Below are 9,541 nucleotides of genomic sequence, written 5' to 3' on the forward strand. Positions count from 1 at the left end.
CAATCTAGGGTGTCAGCATCTAACTAAATATGGCTACTATTGAGTTGGTAATAATTATCACTGCAATTTCCCAGTGACAAGCTAAATCACATGGTGACATGCTGCTTTTTATAACGCCTAATTTGCAATACCGGAATTTCGCCTGGCCTTATCGGCCAAAGACTTCCTATACCAAAATAATTTCTGTGATTGGCCTCCTAAAATCCCTTAGATCGATCAAGAAAATGTCTCCTCTGACAAACTAATCTGCCTTTTGCAAGTTCAATAAGATAATGACCGGAGGGTGCCAGCTATCGGCACCCAGCCCATTACATGATAACACAGTTGCGGAAATTTTAGTCGTAAATAAGTGGGCCTCATTTTATTGTGCTTCCATTCATATCATTTACGTAGCTGTCTTCGGTTATATGCAGAATCTTCGACTTATATTTCAAGCTGCTACACCTTGAGAACATCGCACTTTAATTCTATGTATTTACATATTTATCGATGTATGCTAGCGCTATCTATTCTCATTCTACGGCTGCCATGATGTTGATCTTGAGCGAGCAGAATTCCCAGTCACCAAATGACGAACAAAAATGCAGCCCAGTTGCCGCCTGCCAATATTGATGCACTAGCGAATTGATGATATCTTCAAGATCCGACCTATCGGTAAGTCAGGCTAGGTTGGAAGTAGGAGTGGAAGAAGGGGGCAACTGGGGTGCAAATTGTAGCCCTACTGCTACGCAGGCTCGGAGATCTATTTTGGTGCTAGCCGCCCTATGCAACATTAACCTTGTATCTTCTGCTCTGTACCGCGTCCTGAGCCCGATTCAGGTCGGCAAACATGGTGACGGAATGGACCATCAAAATGGTCGTTCGGCTGGTTTCTTTTTGATGACACAGCTGTAGCATTGGTCGTTGCCGACAGCAATACGGCCGGACTCTCTCTTCTACTCTGAGACTTCAAGCAAAAGCCGGGAGATTAAAAAGGCGAAACACCGCCTGCTCGAACCGATCATGAACTAGACAATCCATAGGTTTTTTGCAAGGCCGTTCCCGCTCCTCAACGCTTTTCTGGTGACGCCGACGGTGACATCGCCGCTACTGTAGTTCGAAGATAGCCGAGAACAACTCTTGGCGGGCTTAATCGCCCGTCAGTAAGGCAGCGGAGAGGACAGTGATGCACCAAACGACGGTTACCTAGAAGTACGATTTCAAAGCTGGACTGCTTGCTCGTATTAAAGCCGAGATAGGAGTATCGCCACATCGACCATTGGTAGAAAGATATGATTAGCCCTGAGCGACCCTAGAACGATCTGATGAAAGAACAAAGCAATATTGGCCAAATCGGAACAAAGTGTGTCTAGATAGTTACAACATGTGTATGCGCAGCGAACAGTGCAAGTATCAAATGTAGAAGTTGAATGATTGAAACAATTAACAGTAGTTAAAACTCGACCAGTTTTAAGAGGATTGAACAAGGTCGTCCTACATGCCAGGTCAAGCCTAGGCCGTTGTGCGGATGTGGCTTCCAACAAACTTTTCTGCCAACACACTTATAGGTAAAGTACCGCAGCAACGCAGTCTAACTTACCTCATTCAGCGCAGTTTGACGTTTGCCATATAAATAAACCGGCCACGCACATACCAACCAAATTTATGGCCTGCTCCGTAAATGTCAAACAGCCGGCCAAACATACGGCCGATTTCGTGGACGCCGCTAAAAATTAATAGTGATTTTAATCCTGCTGGATTTTTTATGGCTTGGCCCTTTCATTGATAAATCTAGCGCACATTAAGTAAACAGGATTCAAACAACATCCCGAAACGAAACTTTTATCCAAATAAAATAAATCTTTCCACAAACGTATTTTACCTAGGTAAACCACCATTTGTTCAGCTTTATGCCGCAGTGCCACACACGTTGACCGGATAGTTAACTACAACCTATTCATCAGCTGATTTTCATGTTTGATTAGTGAGAACGGTTCCACGCAGTGCGAATCAGTGTTCTTTGTTTCACCGCTGATTGCGTGTTGCTTGTCCTGCTGGCCTACCAGCTCGGCCTGTTTACACATCTATGCTTGCCTCGTTGTGTGTGCTCGATTCCGCTTGCCAGCGTCGCCCCCATCATATGCAGTCCCTTGCATGTCGATTTCGTCATCGTGTTATCTCTTAAAGCGTAAAGAGAAACCAAATACCGAAAAACGGACCGTGTCAGGTCTTCAATAATAACGACGCTGACAGCAACAGCAGTCGCCGTGGCAAAGTCAGTAAAAGGGGGGCTGCCATGGCCGCCGAAACGACATATCGAACCCCAGAGTTGCCTGGCGGTTTGTCATCTGTCCGATGTCTATGACCTTTTTCATGTTTCTACATAATAAAACCTCAAAACCGTTGATATATTACCACACCAACAGACGGGAGACAGCTATGCAAAGTGGGAATCGGTACGGCTGGTTCGAAACTGATGATCCACTTCTATTGTAGTGGTTGATCGCTTTCTTTTTCTATATATATATATATATATATATTTCTCTTTTTTTATATTCAGTCACTGGTTTTTCTTGGCTCTAAGTTTGATCTTCTCGTGTTTTCATATCGTGCCCCTCTTCTCTATTCACTTGCGGAATACGGGTTTCGGTACTGTTGCGCTGACGGGGGCCGATTTGTCGAATCGGAGTTTATTTTCTGTAACCGAGACTTAGAACGATTTTCACGCGTCCTTTATCTACGACGGGATTCGAGTAGCTTTTTTTGTGTTTCTTATAATTACGGCGATAAGGGAGGATAGAAAGCCATATATATCTGGTTTGTTTGGCTTTTTTTTGTTTCGGTGTCGATTGCTGCAGTCGGCGGATGTTTTTGAAATGAACGTGGCGCGAAGCGTCAAATAACGCCTGCCTAACGTTTATAGGGTATTCTAGATTGAAAAGTTATTTAGCACTGTTTAATAAGTGTGAAATAAGCCTTTTTTTCATTTTTATGATATAAAGTAGAAAGTATGAAATAAGCGCATAATATGCTCTTCGAACATACACTATAATTATGTTATTTGCCAAACGAATAGCATTTTGTCTACTTATGCAGGAGTACGAGTATATGGTACGAGATACATCGTACACTTTCTACACATAGTTGGTCTTGATTTGCAAATGTCCTTTTTGCCATTGCTGGACAGACCTCAACTGGCCTCCCGTAGATCCATCCATTCATAGATATCTACCCTACCCACGTTCATGGTATGTTCGTCGAGTCTAGGTTTCTTACATTCGCACGTATAGATATTTCCTTAGGATCTGCGAAGAACCTGTTGGCGCTAGCTGTCGCGCGGCTGCAATAGCAATGCTATCATTGATCTCCCGTCGCAAGATGCTATCTACCTACCTTTCGACGTGACGTATTTTTCTCAGGAGATCAGAATAGCGGAATAAGAACGAGCAGCAGGCCAGTTGAAATTATGCCAGCGGTGGCCAACGGAAATGTAGCAGAAAGAAGAAATATCTCTTTGGGAACCATGCCGTTCCCGCTGGATTCGCTTGTTTCCCTTCATTGTCCTCACAGTTGTTGTTATTGTCGCCGTTGTCATGGTGGTCTATGGCCGTTGTGCGTATGTCTGTGTTCCTCTTGATTCGTTCCTTGATTTTGTTCCATCGGGCTTATTATTTCTAGCATCGCCGTTGCCGCCGCCAGCAGACCCAAGTCGAAATCTCGACGAAACGCGCTGCCGTTAGTGTTGTTGAATCCTGCTTAAACGACGCACCGACCGACAATCAAGTGCCGACGGAGCAGGCATGTGGTGCGATGTGGCGGTAAAAAAAGAACGAAGGTCCACGATTTCGACTTCTTCTTCTTATTAGCCTATCTTGATCTGTTTTCGCCGGTCGGTGCTTGAAAACGACGGCTGACGCCATCAACGACTCTTCCTCGCTCTTTGCATTCCGTAGCATCTCAGTAAGGGTAAACGAGCGATGATGGGGCTGTGTGCCACTGACTGGGGCAACTCCTACTTAACTGTGGTCGCTATGCCATGCGTTGTTGTGCTAGTCGCAGCTTGCCTTGCTTGACTCCGATGCGCGGAAAATTCCGATTTTAGTGGATTTCATTCGAGATAAAGAAAATGTTCGGAAATGACGTTGAAGGAGGGAGAAAATCTGACTTATGGATACGCTTTAAGAAAAAGAGGGAACGTCATACAGACCCTTTCTGTTGGGGGACAGAAACAACGCGTCAACAGGTAATTACAACAGCAACCGCCTCGGTTTTATCAGGTGATGTTAACGGGTTATGAAATACAATAATATATAGAACGTGCGACGCTTGATTTCTGTTTAGACCGTTTTCCTTTCTCTGTGCAGGCCTGTGTCCGGGTCAAACTCTTTATCACCTCGTGTTACGTTCGTTGACTTACAGACGCTCACATATGCGTGTATATATACATTTGCTTCTAAGTTTACCATTGTCCATCTTCGTTGACGCAAGATATCTTGGTGATAAGAATCTATCGGATAGCTGAAGCTAGCTTCGGTAGAAAACCTTTTCCAGAAAGGACTTTGTGATTTGAGCAATAACTGTATCTAAATAGGGACAAAACGTGATTATATTGGTAAGGCTGCAAGTTACAGAAACGCCACCACGACACCGTTCACTGTATAGCAAAGATTTAGTTACGCTTCAAGAGGGTGAACTGGCTTACCGAAGTCGACAACTATATCCTTCCGGAACTACAACTTCTCAATCTGGCGTGTCGCCTGGACCGCGCGCCGCGGTAAGCAACAGATGAATTTTCCAGAAGGCCTCGAAGTAAACAACTCATCGGATGTGGTACGTATCGTATACCCACCGGGCTAACCGATGCGGGGGCATGTAGTTGCGTTAGAAATAGCGATCATAACCCTCATAACGGCAGAACAAGACCGAGTCAACCGCCGTCCTGGTCCTGCGGGAGCTGACTACGACTGAAATCAGAGGCACCGTCGATTATAGACGGACACACTACTACCGCTACTAGGAAGCAGAGTTGAATCGCATGTACTGATTGAATAGGTGAAGGCCGAACTTACGCTATGGGGACCCTCAGACGGTGTGACGTCAGTAGAATACAGCGACTTCGTCTGATGTGCCCCGGGCCAGACTCTATCCGGAGGCCACGCCTAACAGGAACAGTCGGATATTTGGGCACGCCTTGTTTCTATATAGTCTATATTGTTCCGTGCTGGTCAGTAGCGTTACGCATTAGCCTATCCGGTGAACTTGTGACGTTTGCTGGGCGACCTGGAGATGACTAGCTGTGGGGTCAGCTAAATGTAACTCCCTAATATTTAGTTTTTTTCTGAAATATAATATGTCTGTTTGTTCAATTGATTCACACGTATAGTGAACGGATCACTTCTGTTCGTACATATCGTTCCTGCTATTTGTAAGAGAAGCATTAGCTGTCTCAATAGGACATCAACTGTAGCTTTCTACTGGACCTGCATATATGCACGCGTACATAGGTTTGGTACACTAAAAGTAACGGGGACAAGTATACCTGTGGCTGTCTTATATGGACGCTTGACACAAAACAGAAGCTAAGTGCCAGCGACTACACAGATTTATAAAGCAGCATAAAACGAAATAACTATCTGCACAATAGTTACATTTATCCCGTGTGATGATAGCTACGAAGTCGGTCAAAATGATGATGTTGATGAACGCTAGCAAAGGTGGTTGATGCCGATGGACTCGACAGCTTAGCAGGCCCCCCCATCCTCTAATGCTTGTTATTCCAAGAACAATGCATATATAGCGAATGACAAAACCAATACATATATGTGAGTTTTATTTATGTGGAACACTATGAACGTTAAATGTCACGGTGGCGTTTTATTACACAATCATGGTATTTTTAGATTAGTGTTTCCCTTTGGACTGGAGCAGGCCATCGGCCAAGGCCAGTTTATCTGATCTGTAGTGTCTCGAAAATAGTATAGATGGTGTTATGCTGACATACGTATACTATTGAATTACATACTAGACAAATCATACCTATCAACCCTACAACCAGTATCTACACGCGTTCTTCTGCGTGGTGATGTGGGAGTTAAGCACATACGGCAACTACTACCATCACACTAGAGCATCGTAATATTGTACGATATTATACAACTATGGGGTGCGCCGGATAAATGTGTTACGTAGACAAAGTTCTGCCGGTATTGCTTTGTTAGAGCATTCGGCAGTAGATCTACCGATGCATCGTATCCTGTCAGTAAACAACATACAAATATACTAGATAATGTCAACCTTATATAGGTCAGCATTCAACCGGTAGAGAAAATTTTTTGCTTGGATAAAAGGCGATCCGCTGAAGGCTGCGCTCTGTTTGGATTCGAACAATAAGTAATTTGCTTCAATAAGGAGACAGCGCGGAAAGTATTATTACCTGTACCTGTAATGTCGTCGCTTCTATTGGCTATCATACCTTATACTGTGTCAGTTTTTTGCTTCACTCCGTGCCTGAACAAGCCAATCTCTAAACACTATCCTACGTGTGAGCCATAGCACTTCAGACCGAATCGTAACTAGTAGTCGTCTATCAGCGGCGTGCTACTTGCGCAGAGTCACGTTGAATTGAATTTCTCAGCTGCGTCTCTAAAACCGGTTTGCGTCGTGTACGCCCTTAACATCGTAGTGTTCCAATGGCGTCAATGTCCACCCCGCGTCATCTGTTGTTTGTTAGGTGGGGACATTTGTTTTAGACGAGTTTGATTTGAGGAGGCCACAGGAAAGACGTCAGGTAACTCAGAGGGCGGGATAGGATAAAAAGTAGAGGTGAACGCGAATCTACAGAGAGCTAACTGGGCGTAATAATTGATACTGAATGAGCTGACCTTCATGAACTGTGCTGTCTTATAGTTTACTTACGCCGGTAATCAGTTGGCATGGGACAATTTGGCCCCAACATACTCCATAGCCGGGCGGTACCCACATCATACCGCTGTGGTGAAATGGGTTAATGTGTGATACACTGAAATCGACCCAATTAGCCCATTACTCTAATGAAGATTGCGTGTTCGCATTTTGAGACTACGAGATAATGCAATGCTATGGTAAACTATACATTAAAGGGAAGGGAAAGAGCTAAAAAATCGTGTATACTCGAAAATACCTTAATTAAGAAATGAATAAATGTCCCACAAGAAACTGATTCATAATTAACTTGTAATTCTTAACTAATAGGACTTGCCATAATAAACAGGACAAAGGTCACTGGCCACACGCATAAAAATTAGTTTGTCATTGTCCGTCAAGCATTCCAAAATATCCCTTGCCCTTGCTCGCCCCACAGCGCTAGGTCTTTCTTCTCACGTCAGCGTACGCTGGTATATCTGCACATACATATGCACATTGATAAAATTGCTTTGTACCTATCTGTTGCTTTATCTGTTCTTCAGCAGCAGAAATAACGATGAGAATTTGGTACAGTCTTCTTATTCACGGGCCGATGCCGGCGTCGCTGTTGTCTCTGCGACGATCGCAAGAGGTCGATCGAAAAGGGGATAGAAGACAGCATAAAGATACTGATTATCCTCAAAAGTACTGCACGTTACGTATTAGGCAGATGATCGTAGACAGATACTTTTGGCTGCATACAGACATAGCTGAGCCAGTCAAACAACGACAAGCAAAAATTCTGTATAATCCACATTCGTTACAAGTACAACGGATGGACGTATGCCCCTGTACTTTTGCAGGTGTGCATGTGTGTGTATGTGTGCCCATTGCATAGTAAAGAAGATTCATACTAATCCGAAACAGCTCGCCGAATAGTCGAATTCAATGGTGACACCGTCGAGTTTGCGATATCGCTGACTGAATCGCTTAATTAGAGCTTCGAGGCCACACAAAAGGGACGAGAATAGGACGATAAAGCGAGAAGGCCAGAAAAAGAAAGCGGGAAAAATAGATTTGTTGACTGGCTAAGTGCCACTCCTCTTTAGTCTAAACAGCAACAGACTATGTGAATATGAGGCTCTGCCTTAGGTTTGCCTGTTGCAAGCAACATCGTACCTATTTAATATCAGGATTTGTACCTGCCGTTTCCTGAACTAGCGAAAACAAATCAACTACAGTGAATATATAGCAAAGATAATCGAAAGCATATAGGAGAAATGAATGTAATCGATTTAGTGAAGCCACGTTAATCGAAGATTAGGCTATTACCTGTGAGTCTGTGTTGAAGCATTCTCGCTGTGCGGTCAGCTCGTGTTCCTGCGTGTGTTCCGAGGACGACGGGAACTACTCCTTGGCATCTGGTTGCAATGTTACGTTTTTTTGTACGTAATGTGAGCGCTTTGTGGGTCGGTTTAAGTTGAGGCCACCAGGACGCTGAAGTTACAGTTGGTCAGGTGACTTTCTGCTATGGGGAGAGCTACCACGAGTAAGTGAACTGGTAATCGGCATTTCTATAAGCAAGCAACCAGGCGGGCGTCGGGGCATATTGTATAGGCGAGGCCTGTGCCGTATGCTGGCTTTCTGCAGCTGCGGTTGTCGACGTTGCTTAATGCTGCCCCGCGGGGCATCGGCGTTTTGAAATTGGGAGAAAACAGAGGCCGACATAAAGAAACAAAATCAGATATGAGAGAGCACACGAAAGTAAGCGAAAATCTATAGATAAAAAAAAATCTGCAGAAACCTGCCCCGAAAACAACAGAGACAAGAGCGGCAGCTCAACAAATCATTAGTGAGAAAAAAGATAAACGTGTCTTACATTCGAATTCGTAACTCCGCCGGCTCGCAATTCGAACACAAAACAGAAGATCGCGTTGCTCAAAGACGCGCTTACGAAGGCTAGTGGCGAATGCGTCTAAGAGTCGAAAATATCCGGGCCCAACTTAATGCGGCCTACTATTCATCAATGCTACTTCAACTGCGTACTAATACTGGTACTTCTGTTAGACATACGAAGGTTAGGTAAAAGTCGTTGGAGATCAAGGACTTGCGGGGCCAAAGCAGAACGGTGCAAGAAAATAGCCGATGTTCTTGTTTATTCCCTCTGGAAGATCTGCTTCCACCGCGCGGTTCTGTGAGCTAACGAGGCAGGAGAACTCACAGAGCAAATGTCTCGCACAAGACTGATGGGAAAGGCTACGACTTAAATCGACTTGCAGCTCTATGGCGCAGTTGAGAACGGAAAGCATTTCAATTTAGCCACTCATGTCACCATCGCCCGAATAGCGCAAGGAAAGAGAAGACAGACGCCGGGTTTAAGTGCAGGGTTACACGCGCAGGCTTTGTTTGCTTGGAAACAAAGATCTCTGGAAAAAGCCGTGACTTAGGCAGCGGGATACGACTGGTCAATCTGCTTTTGTTTAGTGCTCACTTCGCCGTTGAATTGTATGAATAGAAGTTGGATTTTAGCCTTTTTGCGGTGGTTGGCCTGGAAATTGAAAGGAAACGCATTTTCTGAAAACTCTTAGTTTTCAGAAAATGTGTTTTCAAAAAGATAATGTAAATAAAAAGATACAGTTTACGCAGTTTCTTTTACGTTTTTCTATGTTTGTTCTATATA

The 9,541-nt window shown here is 44.2% G+C and overlaps 1 protein-coding gene and 1 long non-coding RNA gene across 5 annotated transcripts in view; one reads left to right on the forward strand and one right to left on the reverse strand.

Moving 5' to 3' along the window:
• The window catches only part of LOC111254030 (uncharacterized), a 39,883-nt gene extending 30,450 nt beyond the window's left edge, over window positions 1-9,433 (reverse strand). For 2 of the 4 annotated variants that reach the window (XR_015316679.1, XR_015316678.1), the window contains exons 1-2: window positions 5,049-5,416; window positions 4,682-4,943 (exon numbers count right to left, since the gene is read on the reverse strand). This is a non-coding gene — a long non-coding RNA (uncharacterized LOC111254030). Of the gene's footprint in view, window positions 1-4,681; window positions 4,944-5,048; window positions 5,419-8,193 lie in introns of those variants that run through there. The other 2 variants (XR_015316677.1, XR_002674893.2) reach the window with 2 other exon arrangements.
• dlp (glypican dally-like) overlaps window positions 1-9,541 on the forward strand; it is a 109,236-nt gene that overhangs the window by 24,582 nt on the left and 75,113 nt on the right. The gene's annotated exons all lie outside the window — the stretch shown is intronic.

The sequence above is a fragment of the Varroa destructor genome, unplaced genomic scaffold (assembly GCF_002443255.2).
Source record: "Varroa destructor unplaced genomic scaffold, Vdes_3.0 BEIS01000007.1, whole genome shotgun sequence".
NCBI lineage: Eukaryota > Metazoa > Arthropoda > Arachnida > Mesostigmata > Varroidae > Varroa > Varroa destructor.